This window comes from Ammospiza caudacuta, chromosome 1, assembly GCF_027887145.1.
Source record: "Ammospiza caudacuta isolate bAmmCau1 chromosome 1, bAmmCau1.pri, whole genome shotgun sequence".
In the NCBI taxonomy this organism is placed as follows: Eukaryota; Metazoa; Chordata; class Aves; order Passeriformes; family Passerellidae; genus Ammospiza; species Ammospiza caudacuta.
In genome coordinates this window covers 38,938,621-38,956,181 of record NC_080593.1, presented here as the reverse complement: position 1 = coordinate 38,956,181, position 17,561 = coordinate 38,938,621, and positions in this window count along the sequence as shown.

Sequence of the window (17,561 nt, the reverse complement as noted above, 5' to 3'; positions counted from 1 at the left end):
TAGTTTTATGGAGTTCTAGGGAGGAATGCCTCTCCCTTCACCTCCCAGATGCATTCTCAATGGGGGTCATTTTGTACATCCTTGTTTTTGCTGTTTCTTTAACCTTGAATTAAGAACAAGTGTACATCAGGCCCTGGTAGCATCTCCCTTTGATCTTTAGCATATTCAAACCACTTCCAAACATGCTGTGCTTGAGTTTGTTTTAGTGCTTGGGCTGTTTGGGCAGAAATGCAAAACAAAAAAAAAAAAAAAAGAAACCCAAAACACAGCTCCACCAAAAGAATCCACAAAAGCCATCAACACCAAGAGTGAAAGCACTGATGAATGAGTGATTTGCTCATATACAGTACATTCTGGAAGGAAAGTAAGAGAATAAAAGCTCTCATCTGTTTGAAGCTGTTACTGGTTTGTGCCAACAATGTTCAGAAGAAATTTGACTCCCTCTGTGCTGGATCAGCTCTTCATTTTCTGGACTTCTGGTATACCACTTCAGTTTGCCCCAGTTTGCCCCAGCTCTCTTCTCTGTGCTCACTCCTTTTGTATTGAACAAAGTGGATCCTGACTGGGCCTGGTGCTCTGGTTATTAAAATTTAGCAGCAACTTCAGTGAAGTCAGAACAAGAGCAAGAACAAGATCTTTCAAGTGAATCAAATGGCTTCTTAATTTGTCAGCTTCAGTCTCTGGTGTCCCTCCACTCTGAGAAAGCCCAGATCTTCCTAGGGTATCTTGGATAGTCTCCTCTCTCCACTGCCTTAAGTTTCAGCTCTGTACAGCCCAAAATTTAGTGTGTTGATTCCTGCTTTAAGCAATTCTGTTGTTTCATGGTAAGAAATACTTAGCAAGCTGTCCCAAGGGAGTGGCTATTATGTACTGGAGTCTCACTTATGTCTTCTGGATGGTACTGGAACTGCACTGGGAGCTACCTGCCACCAGCTGTAATGGAAATTTTGCACAAATTTGACTAAGAGAAGCAGAGATTTGCAAGTAAGAGACTTCTTTGTGCACCTTATAACACTGTAAATTCTTAAGTCTCGATTCTTAATTCATCCTGGAATATCTTTAATTATAATCAGGGCAATTTTTGAGTCCTCTGAATGAACAACTGGACAGATATTTAACAGCATCTTCAAGGGTGTAAACAACACAAGTCATGGAGGAGCCCAAGCACTACTGCTCTTGCATTCCCCTGAGGGCATGACTGCTGCCTGCTGACCCGGGCTGCAGGTCCATCAGAGACTCAGCAGAGACCCTTCCCTCCCATCACATCCTCAGTCAGCCAAGCACAATCCTGTGTACATTAAACAGCTTTATCAGGGATCCTGTGGGGATGCTCATTGAGGCAACAGCCTCTGTGGCATTGGTACTAGACTGATAAAGTAAAAATTTTTCATGTGAAACTTCCCGTTCTCTATGTAACATCCCTCGCTTCACTGCCAACTCCTTTTAGGCTTTCCAAAAGGAGGGGAATAAATTAAAAATATTTATATTGCCTATACCCCAAAACTTCCAGCAGCACATAGCTGGATGTGTTTTCTCTTGGAGTAGTGCATTCAGTGAACCCTGTAGAAGCTGCTCCTGACACCCTTTTTGTTCAAATGTTATGACACTGTCAGATGCTGCAGGCTCTTGGGGGCTATTACTGCATCAGTTGTAGTTGTCTGTCACTGTAGTGGTCTGCAGAGCCTGCTAGTGTGTGTGAAGCAACATACTGAAAGAACACTGAGAGTCAGCCTTTCTGGAAATACTGCCCAGTCTTTTCTGCTTGACTGTTACAGGTCCATCTAAAACATATTCTTCTCCTTTTCTTTGCAGTCCCTTTATACAAATTGACAGAATCAAAAGGCAAAATTCAAGGGGAAGGTCCTGCCATTCTAAAATCCTTAGTTTACTTCAAGCACACGTAGTGCTTTAATGACCTCAACTTCTTCTTACTCACATCTGTGTAAAAGGTTTACCCCACTCAACATCCAGAGAAGGAATGGAAAGAGCCATCCCATTTTTGAGAAGCATTTCCATTGCAGTGTTCTCATTAGGATCCAATTTGTCAAACCCTGCTGCTTTTTTTTTACCTCCTAGTTTATGTAGCTACAAGAGGAAATTTCTGTGAACAGAAAACAATCCCACAAATAATTTTTTTCTAATCCACTCTCTAAGTTGGTCTTTACCACTTTCTGATGGCTGGCTTGTTAATGAACAGGAGGGGAGAGCAGTGAAGGCTCTACCAGCACGGTCCTCATCACACCAGCCTGACAAGTGTGCAATGGGAACACCAAATGCCATGGGAGAAACAGAGCCCTTTGCTGATTTCTGAGACCACAGTAAGACCCAGAGCAGTGAAGGTTTTCACAGATATAGAGAGTGAATTTTGGCTGGAGCTACTCTTGCTCTTGGCACTATGGAGGCATCACAGCCCTCACCCTTTCTCTCCCAGGGTAAGTACAGCAGACACTTGAACTCCCAGAAGTTTCATTGCCTCTTGGAGTTTAGCAGCACAGCCCTCAATGAGTAATTGCATCAGCCCAGGGAGGTCCCCCCATCTTCTCTGGGGCTCTGCAAGAGGCTGCACATTCCCAGTGTGCAACCCACAGCTGGGCCTGCCCACCTTTGGTTTCCTTCTTTCAGCAGCAACATGGAAATATTTTTGTCTTTTCCAGGGTATGGATGCATAATGCCAATGTCCATTTGTCCTCTGTAATATGATTTTCCACACTCCCCTAGAATGGGTAAGAAGCAACTCTACTGCTACTTGAGCAGCTTTTGCATACTGTTAGGAAGAAGTTGGATACAGAGAAGGGAGCACAAGGAAGGTTGGAGCTTTTTTCACAGCCCCTGAGCTTTCTTCCAGGTAGTTTCTGAGCTCTGCATTTCCATGTGAACATTTTTCCCTGTCAGACAGAAATGAGTGGAAGGGTAACTCACCCTGCACATCACACTGAGCACAGGGTACTTGCAAATATTATTTTAACTTGTCCCTGCTCGTCCCTGTCTTGCCCTAATATTTGCAGTAGATAATTTTTAAGCCCGAATAACATAGGCTTGTGATTGAACATGCTTTTTCTGAGCTACACTCCACCCTGTCCCTGAGTAATTCCTTGTTTCTGTTGCCCTTGTTAAATCCTCAGGAGAACAGGACAGAGGTTCAGCCTCCAATCTCACAGCCAAGACACAAAGCCCAGTGGTCGCCCCCATGTGTCTGGGGGCTCCAGGGTCTCCTGTATCACACCTGAATACAGCCCTCTGCCTTTCTCTAGCCCAGATTTTAAATTTTTTATTCCAGGAGAATAGCAGTGCCCTGCCTGGTGCTGGCAGCCCCACAGAACTCCTCCAGGCCATGTCCCCCAAGTGCCCAAAGTCTCCCACTCAGCTGCCAGCCAAGTGACAGGAGGCAGAGGCGGGTGTCACGCCAGGATGCATTTCAAAGCAAAAGAACCCTTGTTCTAAGTCTGTGCAACAACCTTTCTCCCAGAAGACTGGCAAAAAAAGCTTTTAAAATTAATTTGCATAATTGGATCTTTAATTCTCTTTAAATGAAAACCAAAATGGCACTGTTCTCAACAAAAAAGACTTTCACAAAAGCCAAAGGATTGGTTGCAAGGTGGAGATGTGTTACTGAGCTGAAACTAAGCCCAGATAAAAGATAATTAGGCAGACTGAACAAAATTCTGCTTACAGAGAGAGGGGAAAGTCTGAGGCAACAGCACAGACTTTGGTAAAATGACTTCACATTCATGTCACCATAACTGAGCCTTGGTCTGCAGTAACTACTTTAAATTTTCAGCTCCATGGTTAATTAGCAACCCTTTTCATTAATGTGGGGTTTTAAACTCTAGAATTTATTAGATTAATAAACACTGCAGATATTTTTGTAACAGTGGGGCAGAAGTTCTGTTTGTGCAAAATACCAAGCCACTATTGAGTCAATCTGACTGTGATCACTTAATTCAGTGGAAATTTTGGCCCACTGAGATACTATTAGGAGAGCTGTGTGTAGAAAACCAGAAAGAGTTCAGCTAATAAAAAGCTATTTTCATGTGTTTGTATATGAAAAGCAACCTTTCTAACAAAGAGCAACGTGTTTTATCTCTCATCCCTCCCTGAATTACATGTGCAGTTTTATAGGATGTTTTTACCTTAAAATAATTTTTAAAAAGAGGCAATTTTAGTACGTATTATCCACCACACTTGTTCCTGAAGAGCAGTTTTATAGTTAAAAATATCCAAATGGCAAGGTGCAAACCTGTTCTGCAAGAGAGCTGGGTTTTCTCCCCTTGCTTGCAACAATTCATTCTTTAATCAAATACAAAGAAGCTCCATTGGTGTCCTCACCAGGGCTTTTAGTCACCCAAAGCCCGAGCACCAGCTGAAGGCATATGGCCATAGCCTCCTTAGCCTTTGCTTTAAAACAATAGTGAAATAGAAAGAGAGGAGCTGGGGCAAGCTGGCAGAATACAAATGGAAGGTCTCTGTGACTTGCCAGCCCTCCTGGGTGCTCCATCACTGCCTGTGCCATGGAAACGCAGCAGGAGCACACGGAAGCTCACAGCTAAATTCTGCTCATGGGGAGCCCAGTGTAAATCCAGAAAAACACCACCAGAGCCACTGGACTTAACTGGGATTTTCATCTGGGCAACCACAATGCCTGAAGAAGTAAGACATAGCTGGGCTGCTGCAGACACTGCCAGGAGTAAAGCTGAGCTGTCAAGGTTAGTTGCAACTAAGTACTGCTGCTTTGATCAATTTTAAATAGTTTACAGCTTCCACAGATATCAGTATTGCCTTTTATTTTTTTTGGGGGGGGGAGTGTGTACTTAAAAGAAAAAGCATTGTAAGAATAAAAACTGTGCTGCTATAAATTAGAAAATCCTCATGAAATACAGTGGGAGCAACACATACCACACTGTGGCACCAGGGATGTGATCTGTTTTAAGAAACACATGGCTTTATGTTTAATGAAGGGAGCCTGTTGAAGGATTGCAGACCAGGAGGGCACACTAGATTTGTTGCTTTTTTAGGTTCTGGGTTATGTACTTCTCCTTTTTCTGCATATCTGACAATGTATGCCATTCCATTAAAAACTGAATGGGCTGGGGGAAGTAGGGCAGAAAAAAATCATTTATGAAGGACTGGAGCACTTTAATTTCTACTTTTTGATAAAAGTGTTAAAGAAAAAAAAATGTTGTCATTTTGTCTAAACTAGAAACAGAAACAGATGGAAAGAAAAAGGAATTTAATCAGAGAAGAACAATTACTCTCCACAAGGAAGGAATTGTTAGAAATACTTCAGTACACTCACCAGTTCATTGAAATAATACCCTTTAGATGTAGCAAAAGTCCTCCATTATATCAGGGCCAGATCCTGAAAACACTTCCTGCTCCATCTCTGGAACTGCCTGGAGCTAGAGAGTAAGAGGCACTGCTGGGGCTGGCATTTGCTGCCCCTCCTCATCCATGGTAGGACACTGCCAGAAGGGTCAATCCTGAATTCCTCTCTATCGCTGGCTGCCTGTGGGGAGGTGTTCTCACCACATTATTTTGGATTTTGTGATCTGGCAACCAGTGCTGCTCCATTTCAAGTTTGCCCAGGTTCCCTGTGTCAGAAAACTGCTCTTTCCAGACATGTTCCAGAAACCTCTGGACATCAGGCTAGTAAGTTGTGCTGGTTTGTCTACAGACATGCAGGGGTGAGATTTGAGGCAAAAAAGTGATGAACTGAAAACTGGAGCTACGGAACAGGAAGGGCTGGATCATCCCTTCCAGCAACAGCTCACATAGGTGTAACATGAGGCTATATGTCTAAAATGTGATTCAAAACACCCCTCAAGACATCCAGGCCCCCTGCCTGTACACTAAGGAGCTGCCAGAATGATCCCCCAGAAAATAAAAAACAACGAACTGGGCTCCAAAGTCCTTTCCTAACTCCAAACTTTAGCATTGGAGGATGACTGCAGGAAGGTTCACTTCTGCTTATCTGAGCTTCAAAATCCCAGGCTGACTCCTGAAAGATGTAGAAACATCCTGCAGCCTTTAACATGATAACCTTGCACTTAAGACATTGATTTGGGATGCGTAGGCACTTGGGCTCATCTCCCTTCAAACTCAGAAAGGAGTTTGACCCTTGTCTCCTAGAAACTGAAAGAATAGGTGGGAGTGAGGAGAGGGTATCCTCCTCTGGATAGCCTAGCACTGAACACAAACTCATAGAGTTGGTTGCAGCTAAGCAGAAAGGAGCATTAATCTCCTCTCCTAGGTCACTGATTAGGTCAATGAGTGTGAATACAAATAGCTCTTCAGCTCTTCTCCTCAACCCCTGTCCCCACCTGAGCCTGTTCATCTCTTCAGAGTATCACAGATTTCCTGCCTTTGGTGGTTTGGTGTAGCAAGGCACTTAACACTGGCAGGACTTTGCTGAGTAATGGCTGTGGTTGGAGTGCTTTAAGCCTGTTGCACAATTATGGCACTCTGGTTCCACAACATCACCACCTCAGCTGGCAATGCCTCATGCTTCCTGCTCTCTCCTTGAGCCCCTTGGAGAACACCTTTTAAACTGTTTGGTAAGAATATTCTACACAGGCTCCAAGATATTAACAGTTGGATTTTCTCACTCCCCCACAGCGCAAATATCCTTTTATTAGCTGCTAGAGCTACTGGATATGCTGATGACAATGTCATAACAAAGCTCCAGTACTAGCTCAAATAACAGAACCCATATTTACAGCCCTTAGTCTTGGATATATAAATAGACTAAGGCTGTGGAAATCAAAGATTTCCCCCTCACTATTGCTGCCAAGGAATAATCAGTGAGGGAGTTGGCCAGGCAGAAGTGTGGGGGTCCCCTCTCTGGTGCCCCAGGCTTCTCTCTGGCAGGGAATGTGTGCATCTTTCTGCTAGAGAGCTGCATGCAGCAGCACTGCAGACATGGGTGTCCATCCCCTGGGGTCACCCCTGGGGTGAAGGATCACATCCTTCGCTTTTAATGGTAGAGGCAGATTTCAGTTTTAAACCCATGCCACTTTTTTTCTCATGAGCTCAGAATAATAACCTGTGACTCTTCAGTGAGAAAACCCAAGACATTTTAACATTTCTCTGAAGACATTCAAAGTCCCAAGCCCATGGAGTCTTCTTTATAATTGCTTCCAGGCTGATAAATCCTGGCAACAGAGGCATCTACAGTAGCACAGGAAAACTGTGCAATACCAAGCTATCATCACCTTCTGATAGACAAAACATTTATAGTTTATTGTCAGGAGGACTCTGGCTACAAAGCCTTTCCCTGAGCCAGAGTGGACTGACCTTTTGCAGCATGCACAATAAGACAGCAAACATGGCTGGGCTGTCAGAACTTCTGCAATAACCCCAAATCCCTTTTGATAAGGGGAATCAAAAGCACACAGCTCTCCACCACCTCCTAATCATGCCCATGACCTCAACAATGCCTTACAAATCTGCTGCACAGTTTGAGAGCTAGGTGCAACACCTGCTTCCAGGCAGCAGCCATTTGGTTTCCTCTGGATAGGTTCTTGGGAATCTCACATCTAGTTCTCCAAGCATCAAGTAAGAGAGTTTTCATTTCCTACCATGCCATCCTAATGCAAGCTGTCCAAGAAGCCTCATCCATATGACAGCAGTGAAGAGCTCGACAACTTCCTCCTAAATAACTCCCTCCCACTCTGCTTTGTGATCTGTGGCTCATTCCTCACTGCGTATTTTAGGAATTCTGTACATGTAGTTGAAAGTATGGAGTCTGTAAGAGTCAAGGTGTATGGCCCTTACTCCTACCACCTTTTGAGGCACTGCTTAATAAAGAAACAACTTGGAGAAGGCTCCCAACAAACCTGAAATGGGTACAATTGCATTGCTTTTCCCTCTGTAGCATGCATATATATATATATATATATATATATATATATATATATATAAAAAAATATATATAAAAATATATATATACACATAACAGAAATATTTAGGTTGGAAAAGACCTTTAAGATCATTGAGTTGAACCATTATCCCAGCACCATGTGAACACAATGTGTTCACCACTAACCATGTCCCCAAGTGTCATATTCACATGCTTTTTGGACACTTCCAGGCTTTGTGGTTCCACCACTTTCCTGGGCAGCCTGTTTCAATGCCTGACCACACAACCTAACATACCATAAAAGCAGCAATCCATTCAAATCTCTTGCTTGATTTCCATCAAAAGGAGATTGTTGTTTTTTTAATTTCACAGAAGTTCACTAATAGGGAGAGTGAAAAAAAAAAAAAAAAAAGAGAACTGTAAGAAAAAATGAGAACAAGACAGATAATGAATCATGTTGGGAAGTCACCAGCCTTGGGTGGTGGACCTGAAATGCAAGTCTACATTTAGAACCAGGGTACCACTGCCTAAGCCACAGCACATGGGTTCAGCTGTCACCTCTAGGAGAGTTTAAAATCAAAAGGGACTTTAGGCTTTTTGGGTTTAATTGCTATTTAAATTGATTTAAACTGTTATTTAGATATTTGAGTTCCACAGACCCCTAAAAGTCCCTAAGTGCTCACTACATCAGTTTGCTCAGTGTCTTCCTTACACCCAAACCCCTTTCTGTGCTTCAGTCATTCCTCTGCCTGTGTGGGGGGTCCTTTGCAAAATCATCCTGAGCTCAAATAATTTTGTTAAATAACTGGCTATGACTTCTCTCCTTAGAAAATAAATGCAAACTCAATTCAAAGAGGGTAGGAGTTCTTCCATGTGTCTTTGATTCAGGCAGTGAAATCCTAAGTAGAAGGCAGGCTTCTCTGTTTCACATTTTTTGTTGGCAAAGTAGAAAATTCTCCATTCAGCACGCAGATTTGCTGCAGTTTGCTTAGACACCAAGTCTCCATCTGCTCTACCAGGGTTGTAAACCTCTTGGCTTGGGTTCTGCAACTCCTTTACTTGCCTCGCCTTCTTCCCTTTTCTGAGGGTAAGAAACAAACCATGGAATAATTTTGGTTGGAAAAGACCTCTAAGACCATCAAGCCCAACTGTAAACTCATCACTGTCAAGTCCACCACTAAACCATGTCTGCAAAAATGCATATTAAGTATTTGGTTCCTGTCTGCAAAAGGAATTTCAATTAAAATAAACAAATTGCTGAACATAAGTGAGGAAAACAGTATTTTATTGCTGCACAGCAGGGCTGTGAAGGTAAGTAAAGGTTCTGAGGCTGGAGTAAAGGGAGATGTATATGTTGCCTAGATAGATGAACTAATTTTCATTTAAAAATGTAAACCCAAAATATGACTGTGACTGTACATGTTTCCCTCCTCCACCCCGGACAATTGAATCCGTTTACCTAGAGTTTGATCAAGTTACAGCACAAAAAATCCTATTTAAAAACAAGGCACTCCTCTTCCCCTTTTTACTCACGTCTTAATGCTTTACAAAGCAAAACTCCAGACACTTTGTGAGTCACATATCACTACCAAATAAGTTGCAGTCATTGAATGGTGCCTCATAAACGAGGCAGGAAACAGGAAAAGCTCAAAATAAAGCTGTTTGTAAATTAAAGAACTGAGGGAAAGAATGGATAGGAAATGAGTCCCTTATTTCTTCTTCAAAATTATTCTGATTAATGAGGAGAAAGATCAATAGCCTATCTGCAGCTGCCATGGGGAAGACAGGGTGAAGAGTGAATCCAGATCCAAGTATCCCCGTGGTGCCAACACATCACATTCTGCAAAAGCCTGATATAATGAGCTGCAGGGTGAGATCTCATGCGACTGCACTGCTTTACCTGCCTGTCCACGCAGTTCCTCATTATAGCTGAATGTGCTCAGTTACAGGGTACCAAAAGGAGAAATGTATGGCATAGATTTGTGAGTAGTCAGAGAAAGGATTGCTTTCATTCCTGCAGCACTGCTTTCCTCCTGCTGTAACCAGAGCCCCAGACACACCAGGCTTGCTCCTGCACTGCTGCTGCATGCAGCTCGGAAGTCATGAGCACAGAGTTTCCACAACATGGTGCAGCATCCAGGCCCACAGCACACTGAACACAGCAAAACATTCCCACTCACATTTCTGGATTTTGTTTTTTAAACCAACTCCTAAATGAAGCACCTCGGATATCGCTGCTTCTTTTATTAATGTTTGGTTTGGGGACTCGGTAATTATGTTTAGCAGCTTTTGTGGGCCAACAGATTCCAAGGCAACATGACCTGGCAGGATGCTGAAGCCATTTCCACTGTTTTTGGAGTGCTGTGTAAGGACAAAATGACTGTTTTTTGGATGGAGACCCTGGGTGAAACAAGGCAAGGCATCACGCTCCCATCCACTTTGGCTTGCCCCAGAGACGGGGAGAAAGTACCCAGCACTATTTCATTAAGGTTTTGGCATGTCCCTTAATGGCATTTGTGGCAGTTACAGGCACAAAGGAAGCATTTATCCCCGCTTGTTTTTCCCATCTGCAGCCATTCATTTGCAGATTTGCCCAGAGACCAATTCACGCTGGCAACAGAGATAAGAGGGACCTCTGACGCTGGGCTAGAGAGATTACAGCAGCCAGGCGTCTCCCAGGGCAATTACAGAGCCGCAGAAGGGTGCTGTGTTTTTGAGCACCCCTAACACCGCTGTCCCCTGGCCAGGCACCCCAGGAGTGCTATCACAGCTGACCTGCTTGCTCCAGGCTCTGCAGAGAGCTGATGGACACCAGCCCTCAGGGGCACCTAGGGAGGGATTCCTCCTTTCTACAGCAACTGGGTACAGAAAAAACAAAACACACCGAAAGGCTAGTGCCAAAAATTATTACCGATCCACATTTGTAAGGCAAAACTCGGTTTCCCGTCCCGGCTCTCCAGAAGACACAGTCTCCTCTTTGGCACAAACGGGGAGGCAATCAAAGGGCTTTTAGCAGAAACCTCTTAGCAAGGGCACTGCTCCCGCAGTCACAGGAGTGACTAGCAGTCAATGGGACACAGCTCTTAAAGAGCTGCTATAAATACTTTCAACATTTAAAAATGCTTAATGTGAGTGTTTGTGAAAGCAAGGAACACAGTTATACAACGCTCATATTTAGATTTACTGAAGAAAATATTTTAATTTGGTACTTAACTGTATCCTTACACTTGGGTTTAAGCCACCCCTAAAATTGGCTCAGGCTGCCACAAAACAACAGCTTAAACCAATTTAATTGCTGTCTGCTGCGATCCCACCCGACTTCCCAGCCCTGGTTGCACATTCCCCATCTGCTTTCCTACGCCAGCTCTCGTGCTTGTCCAGCCCTGCTCTGAGCCATTTGGGCATGCAGGCCAGACACAAACCCTCGACACCCTAAAACTCGCCCTTTTCCTATGGATTTAGCACGCTGGGGTGACTCAACACCTGGTCAGATGCACACTAGAGCCGGGGGAAAGAAAGGCGGGGAATTGCTCAGTCGAGGCTGGGTGGGATCACGATGTTCAGAGCTATGACAGCTCATCCCTGTAGTCCTGCTCCCTCCACCTCTGCTAGGCCGTTTAATCCCATCCCGTGCTAAATCACCCAAAACTTAACCTGGCCCTCCTCTCTAGACACAGACAGACACACAGACAGACAGACACACAGACAGACACACTTCCTGCAAGGTCAGTAAATTCACTCAGCTCAGCAAGTTCTCACCAGTATGGAAATGCATGGCTGGAGGTGAGGAGGGCCTCTCCCTTTCAACACCGGGGAGCCATTAGATCATCTAAGCGCTGCTGTCAAGCCATATCCTCAGGCTTCTGCATGCATTTGAATCCCTGATACCTTAAAATCCAGGCTAGAGCATTAGAGACAAAGCTTTAAACTGAAGAGAATCGAGGAGCTGAGCAATAACCTCCTAGGGAAGGCTCTGGCAACCCTGGCCTTGTAGCAGGCATTCTACCTGGTTGTTCTAATAGCCAGGTTTTAGTATAAGGATACCAGGGACTAAGTCAGATCTTTCTGGAGAAGAGGTAAGTCAATTTACAGGAAATTCAAATACACTGAAGTAGCCAGAACCTAATAAAAATAAATTCAAAGGGAAAAAAGAAAAAGAAAAAAAGAGATGAGAAAGAGAAGAGAAAGAGAAGAGAAGGGCAACTAAAAGCAAAGCTCTACAGCAAGAGGAGATTCAGCCCTACAGCTGAGATTTCTGACGGGATACCCTTCTCCCAGTCTGGATTTACCAGTGTTTTGTGACATAGACAGAGTCTTAAATACAAAGATAATTGCTCATCTGTAAAGAAATTTTCTCATACATTATGCAGCACTGTCTCTTCCACACTTCATATACATCTGTCTGTATCTATAAATAGAAATCATCTCTCATGTGCATTATCATATATTACAACCTCTGATGATGTGGTAAAGGAAAGGAAATAAGCAAAGGAAGTAGTGTGCTTCACCAGGTCATGCAAGCTCCTCAGAGCCTTGGTTAGTCAGCTATGAGCAAACCAGTGCTGGAAATTGTACAAAAACATGTGGAAAAGCAAAAGGATGAGAAAAAATGACAGTAAACCAATGGGTTTGTTGCATAACAAACAAAAGTCCAAGTAATCTTGTGGAGAGGCTAGAAGACCAAAAAGAATCCTTGCATGCTTGAAACTGGAGTATTGCACAAAGTGGCCCAGCACAAGTGGGAGAACAGGCCAGAGCAGGTCTGCTGGGCAGCACTGGGAGGAACAAGACAGGATCCCTGCAATGCTGAGGCCAAATCCAGAGTCAAACCCCAACTCTCAGCCTGAAAGACAGGGGCCTGAACTGCTGATTGCTTTTGTTTTTCAGAATGCATCACCTCTGCATTGCTGGAGGGTTTTTGTCCCTCCAAAAAAGAAAAAAAAATCTTCACCCTCATGCATTTTATGAACTGATGAAATATCTTCACAACTTGTTCTCATCAGTGTTTACTTGTTTAGTATTTCAGCTTGACCACGGTGCCTACGGGGCTGATGAGCCATGACTGGCAATACAATTAAAGACAGATTTGATGGCATCCTGGCAGACAAAAGTGTTTTAATTAAACTGAATGAAAATTGTTGTTTGTGGGCCAGGAGCCCATACTGAATAGACAAGAGTAAGCCTTTTGATAGGAAAAATCAGTGCCACATCTAAGGGATGGAGAAACTGAGTTTTAATTCTCGGCTTTAGCAGACTTCCAGCAGAGCCCATTACTTTGGGCCAAGGGCATGTTTTGATTTGTCTTTTGGAAAGTTCAGTCTCAGCCTCCCTGAAACTTTCTGGCTGTTTTCACAAGGGAGGGCTGAGCAGAGCCCAAAGGAAGCTCCACACTGGTTAGCAGCAGCACCACTTCCTACTTCTCCCCACAACTTCATTTAACAGTAAAACTCAGAGCTCAGTTTTTTAAAGGCCAAGCTAAATCTGAACCAACCAGGGTTACACTGAAAACCACAAGATTTATAAAAGGCAGTTTCCTCTCTCACCCTGTTAGGGCTCAAACAAATAGCAAAACTTGTTTTAACTTTCCTAAAAGTAAAGTTAAAGCCTCCAAGTTTGCTCTTTTAATTAACTTCAGTTACTTCACACTGCCTTTGAAAACAGTATAGTTCTGAGCATTGCTTGATTCATTGTGGAGGGAGATGGAAGGAAATTTTGGAGAGAGAAAGAATGGGAATGTATCAATTTCTCTAAGGAAGAATTATCACATATAGGCATTTTAAGGCCGGGTAGGCAGCTTCCCCTATTGAAATTGGGCAATACTTTGCACTTAAATACTACGTTATCACTTGCTTCTCTTTGTCAGCTTTTACTACCTAGTCTGAAAGCTCTCACTAGATGCCGCAAATTAATTACACATTTTTGTAGTTTTATCTAAAGAGTTTTTTATTTTTAGCCTTGCCGGAGAAAAAAAGAACCAAAACCAAACCAAACAAAAAACAACCAAACAAACAATTAAAAAAAAGGGGAAAAATAAACAGGGAAAAAATGTTTAATATTAACAGTGTATATACCTCCACAGGTGTAATGGTACACATGACGTCTGGAGTCTGACAAAACAATGACCTGTGAAGTCTATCAAAGACACGAGAAAAGGAAAGTTACAAGACTGACAGTGTAGCCCATCTGACTTCACCCATGAGTGAGTGAGAAGTGAAAACTCTTCATTTACACAAGAACTGAAGTTGATTCAAGGCAACTATTACCTCCAGTGAGCATCTCTCTTTCAATTCAGATTTAAAAGCTACGGTGCTTTGCAGGTCTCTCATACTTTCCGTGGGTGTCGTTTAAGTTGCAGGTAAATCCCTCCCTTTTACAGTAAGCTTTCACCTGAAACAGAAAATACATCCTATGGTTTTATCACCTGTCTTCTAAGAACTGAGGCACCTCCTGTGGCTTCAGTTGCTGAAACAAAAGAGTTTTATTTTGCAAAAAGGATCATACGTAGAAATACTCATAATATTTTTTTTTCCCCCTCATGTGACACTAAAGGTCAGAAGGTACCTACAGTCCACAACCTCAGATGACACTGTTGCCTAAATACACATCCAGGATACACGGTTTTAGTTGGACTCAACTCAGGAAGAGCAGGAACACATTTAAGCTCAGAGAACCAGTCTAAAAAAACCAAAAAGGAAACTAAAAACCATTGCAGCCAAATTTCAATAAACAGAAATAGAATCATGCCACTAGGCATCTCTCTTTAACCTCAAGTAAAAGTCCTACTTACCCTGGCTCAGCAGCCACCTTTTTTCATAGTCTATGCTTGACCTGGTCAGCACGGAAAGTCTTCACCCCTTACCCACTCCCCATCCAGCTTCCACCTTTGGTTTTTGTTTTGTTTGGTTTTGGTTCTTTTTTTTTCCTGGCAAGGCTAAAAATAAGAAACTCTGTGTGGCCATCAGACCCCGAGGATGGGCCACAGAAAATGTCTGGAGCTCTCTCCTCCGCTTCCAGATTGCTTCCTCCTGGCAGAGCACAGCTGCTCAGAGCACCAGAGCCAGGCTGAGCACAACAAGCAGTAAATCAACACCTCTCTTTGCTTATGCTACTAATGACACCCCAGATCACTGGCACTTAATTGAATTTACTTTTCAGTGTTTTTTACATTTTGCTTTTCTATCAGCTGGGACAATAAAAATCAATTCCTGTAGGGCAATTTAATTTAGGTTTACATGGTGTTTTATATTCATATTTTCAGTGCCGCAACATTTGTGTGGCAAATCTGTGCAGGACTGTTTTTAAGTATTTCTGTGAAATGAAAGTAAACCCATACTGAAGGTAGGTACTTTAACAAGGAAAATACTTTAAAAAAGCCAAATTAATATGTAGGAAAAACAATATAATGGATAAAAGTTATTTGGCCAACTGAAGTAGATTGGTTAGAGAGATCTCACACACATGCAAGAAATACAGTTACCTGTATAAATATTTGGAGGACTGGTGACACAGATAAATAGTTAATAACTTTTTTCCTGATGAGTTTTATTACAAAATACTGTTGAAGTCTTCCCTCCTGGGCAAATCTACCTACCATACAAAAGGTCTTGTTTGTGAAAAACATCTTCACATGCTGAGCTTTGTGGATCAAGGATGGCTGTGCAGATCCACAGGCTGTCTGTAAATCACAGTGCATGAATTTAACCATGGACCAGGTTGGTAGAGACTGTGCATGGGTCTTGTGGTCTGTCCCTCCTGCCCAGGAAGGGTGGAGCACTGTAGTGGCTGCTGTAGGGAAAAGGGAAGTAATTTCAGCCACTATTTAGCGCCCTACCACTTCCCCAGAGAACTAATATATTTTGCTTTTCCCAAATGGTTTAATAGACACATGGAGATATTTGTCATTTTCTCCTAGCTGATGGGCTTTGTCTGGGAGCAGCAATGTTTATTTGGAGGAACAGGTCTTTAAAAGACAAATCTTTAGTGTTAGGAAGTTCAGCCTGAGGACTGAACTTCAGCAGATTTAAATATTTCTAATAACTTTAATCATTCTTATTCAACCGTGCAACAGCACGTACAGATTAGGCAACTAATATTTCAATATGTTTCTCACTGGACAAGGCAAGTGTGTAAATTTCAGGGCTATGTAGTAGGTGTCTAGTGGAAGTGTCTTATTCCTGTTTTACCATGGTGTGGGGCAATACTAGACAGGGAAAAGCTGATGTGTACTTTGGGATAATAATTTATGACTGGAAGATGACATTTTGATCCTTAATTCACCTATTCAGACAAGTTTACTTCTGCTAGACCTAAAGAAGGTTTCTACTGACATTTCCCCCTTTTTGAATTCCTAAGTGCCTCACAATTAGTTCCTGTTAGCATTATTTTTTTAATTTCACCTTCTGCATTGGTGGAACCACCCTTGTGGGCAGCACTGGAGGTGGTTGTGCTTTCACCCAACACCACATCACTGGGGGCACTTGGGAGGTTTAACCAAACCCTCTTTGGTCTTGGAGGTGCCAGCAGGTGTCCAGAGCAGGGATATGTATATTTAAAATGCAACAAAACACACACTTATCTGCTCCTGGGGGCTCCACAGGGGAGAGGCAGAGGGGAGAGGAAAGGAAATGATGTATATACATTGCTGTTTATTTCTCTAATTATTTTTGTTTCTTCTTGGCATTTGACTGCTCTCTTGTTCTTCTGCCTCCAGAGTTTCAGTGCCTCCTCTGAAAATTAGACAGAGTGGTTACACCTAAAAGCTCCAACCAGCACATTAGCAGGGCTTGAGTGACTGCTGGCATTTTTTGTTTGCAGATCTCACTCAATCTTTTATTCAAATTGAAAGGAAGAAGTTACAAATAGGATTATGTTTTTACGACAAGTAAGTCTGCATGTGCTACGCTGCAAAAGAAATAGTCGTCTTCTTCCACTAGAAAGTACTTGATCAAAGTTATTCCAATCTGCATTTCTTTTAAGTAGATAAAATGGAAAATGTACATGGTAATGAAATATAGTATTTCATGATGTATATTATGAAATAGAACAGAATGAAATTATTTCTTTAAGACTATAAATTATTAAATTACCATTAAAATGTATGTATATAAATAATTCTATGAGACTTTCTGATTAGATTACCTTGATATGAAAGAACACATTGTGATTATTCTTTGATGCTTTGCAATAAGGATTTAAATTCTAAGTAGATTTCAGGAAGATTTTCTTTTGATTCAGCAGCAAGACGTAATGGGTGGACAATACTTAATGAAGCACAACAGGAAACAAGAGCGACTTTTTAATTTACTCAGTTAGTTTCCTGTGTAAAAGATTATGAGGTTACCACCACACAGAATTTTTGGGGGAAGTTTCACTTGGTTTATTAGATATTCAACATTCAGGGCATTTAATATAAACTGTTTTGCTACTGCTTGCAATACTGGAAGACCAAAGGAGAGGGCTGTTGTGAACCTTGAGATCGGGAGATCTGCAGAGAGAGGATTTGTACCTTAGTGAAAGTGCTGAGCGCCAGGAAGATTACATTCTCTTCTACATAAAGGAGAATTAAATAGGTTTTCATCTCTCTTTTTGCAAAGATGGCAGCAATCTCTAGTGGAGTGGACTTTTCCCTTCTTCAGTGAGACGTTGGAGCACCACACAGACAGCACTGGGCTGCGAGCAGCCTGGAGCAGAGGTGACTCGTGTTTGC